Source organism: Diceros bicornis, chromosome 4 (genome assembly GCF_020826845.1).
Source record: "Diceros bicornis minor isolate mBicDic1 chromosome 4, mDicBic1.mat.cur, whole genome shotgun sequence".
Lineage (NCBI taxonomy): Eukaryota > Metazoa > Chordata > Mammalia > Perissodactyla > Rhinocerotidae > Diceros > Diceros bicornis.
In genome coordinates this window covers 54,044,149-54,046,778 of record NC_080743.1, presented here as the reverse complement: position 1 = coordinate 54,046,778, position 2,630 = coordinate 54,044,149, and the positions used below count along the sequence as shown (strand labels likewise).

Sequence of the window (2,630 nt, the reverse complement as noted above, 5' to 3'; positions counted from 1 at the left end):
ATCGAATTGACTTGGCCAAGCTCTCAGAAAACAGTCTGTGACTTCGTGGTTGTCAGAGCCCTGCCTTGTGGCCTCCAAGGTATGTGGTCGATTTTGAGCCGCCGCAGGTGAGTATGGTCTGGTTTGTCTGGGTGTTTGATATAAACGTTAAACATGGTTGATTACTTTGTATTGTAAATCTACCAAATATATGTTTGTTGTAAGAAAAAATTACAACAAAAACCCCCAGAGGTGTATGAAGAAGAAAAGTTAAGTTCTCCTGCCTCCCAATCCCACTCCACAGCTGACACACCAGTATACATATACAATGTGTAGGAGGCGGTGGTGGCCTTGGGATGTGATGGGTGGGTGCTATGTGGCCAAGGGACCCAGGAAGTCCCAAGTCCTGCCCTGAGGACTTCTCTGCCCTCTCTGGGCAATGGGAAAAGTGTGAAGGCAACGAAAAGGAAAGTAAGGCTATTATTTGCAGAAATTTCACCTCAGGACAGGAGATTCTGGTAAACTGGGGCAGAATATGTGGTTTACGAGGGAGGCTTCAACGGCTCTTCCCTGGCCCTAAGCGCAAGAGTGGATTTGACCTCATTTTCTGAGCTGGAAGTGAAGTGACAAGAAGTCAATCCAAGGAGAGGGGCCGAGAGGAAGCAAGACGGTCGACCACCCACGCAGGTCAACCGTACTCGTCTCGTCGGATGAGTGGAAGAAATGCCTTGGGGTTGTCGGCAGGAACTAGGGACGCTGAATGAGCGCTGATCCACCCACTGTGGGGAGCCGCAAGGGGCGGCTCCCGCGCGGGTTCCGTGGTGTAATGGTGAGCACTCTGGACTCTGAATCCAGCGATCCGAGTTCAAATCTCGGTGGGACCTTGGCCTTCCCTTTAGGATGACGGCTGTTTTTTATTCCTCAAACGAGCAGTGGCGCCCCCCCTCGCGTCCTGCTGTCGGGAGAGGAAGGGTCTGGTCCCGGGACGGCAGCCCCGCGGGCTCCGCGCTGCTCCGGTCGCGCCGCCCTCCTGCTCCCGCCGCCGGCCGCGCCTCGCCTCCGTGTTCCCCGCGCTCTCCCGTCTCCTCCTCGGGAGTCGGGGACCTGGACACCGGGTTCTGCGAGGGGCCGGGTCCACAGGGACAGGGCAGGCGTAACGGGTGACCGAGGCTGCGGTGCCCCCGCTGGCCCCGTGCAGCTCTGCACGGCGCTGGGCCTCGGGGGCCCCGGCCCCGCCGCCAAGGGGCCCGGCGACCGAGCCAGTGCCACCCCCTCCTGGGGGTCACCCTCGGGCCTCGGGGAGGGCGGGCAAAAGGCAGAGGCGGCGTCCACTCCGTCCCACACCACGAGGGGTCTTCGCACGGCCCGTCTCGTCGCCGGACCCGTCGTCTCCGGGAGAGGAAGAGTCCGCGGGAGGCGCTGTGAGGCGGCGGCGGGCGCGGCCATTGGCGATGGTGACTGAGTCCTGGGGTCGGCGGTTCGAGACCTGAGTTGGAAGCTCTGTAATTTATTTCAACGGCCTATTTCAGTCAGAATTTTCATTTATTCTATCCTAACTGACTGAGATTTCGGTCAGAATTTCTAGCTCCTAAGTCTCCATCGGACGCTCAAGGCCGCCGTCACACTCGACTTCGGAACCTGACTCCAGGGACTCTCCTCCTTCCGTCCCCGGCTCCGCGGGAACCAGGACTCCGCGCCCGGGATCCCCGCGCCCGTGGAGACCAGGGCTCCCTGGCCCGCGGCCGAAGGTCAGCCGAGCCGGAGCAGCTCCGAGCCCCGGGCCCGCGGGCTCCCCTCCGTCCCGCCGCGCCTCGGCTCCGCGGGGAAGACGCCCGAGCCCTCCCGCTCCGTGGGGACGCGCGGGGCAGGGCGACGACGGGCCTGCTCGGCGAGCCACGGCGCTCTCCTCCGGGCGCTGCGGGGCGTCTCCGCGTTTCTGTTCTGGAACTTTCGGCGGTGACAAGGGACGGGAAACCGTGGCCGTCTGTTGGAGGCTCCACTTCGGAGGACGTGAAAAGAAAGAGGCGTGGGGCCGCACACGAGAGCCGAGGAAGGGCGAGAGGCAGGGCGGGGCGGAGAATGGCCCAGAAGAAGGGAGAAAGCAGGGCATGGGCGGGAGAGGAGCCGGGCGACCCCAGCAGCGGCATCGGTCGCTGGGTTTGGGCGACGGCCGCCCCGTCCCGATCCGCCCGCGACGCCGGCTCCGCCGGAAATCGCCAAGCTGCTGGCTGGCCTGTGTGCTCGCCAAGTTTCCTTGCCCGGTGGGGTCCGGAGGGGTGAGCAGGGCCAGGTCGGTTTGCACGTGGGCGGAAGCCGAGTCAGGGGCCTCGCCGGCTCCCGCGGAGATGAGCGGCGGGTAGGGAAAGGCGCCAGCTCCTTTTCCCTTTGCGGGCCGGTCTGCAGGGCCTGGGGTGGAAGACTTGAAAACCCGGCGGCGACAGGATTGATTTAGAGACAGGGAGATAAACAGCCAAATAGTTGGTTACGGGAGTTGGAAGTGGTTATCCCTGGAGAGAGGAAATGTGAGAGGGGATGGGGGGGGCTACTGTTTTGCATAACAAGCTTTTGGACATATGGGACTTTGATAAAAATTTATACTAAATAAAAAAACAATTTCTTTCTACCTATGATCTTTTTAAGGTGCGTCGTTG

The 2,630-nt window shown here is 61.4% G+C and overlaps 1 non-coding gene across 1 annotated transcript; it reads left to right on the top strand.

Moving 5' to 3' along the window:
• Positions 1–791: 791 nt before the first annotated feature.
• On the top strand, positions 792–863 carry TRNAQ-CUG (transfer RNA glutamine (anticodon CUG)). Its single transcript has one exon. It is a non-coding gene; the product is annotated as a tRNA-Gln (tRNA).
• Positions 864–2,630: the final 1,767 nt, after the last annotated feature.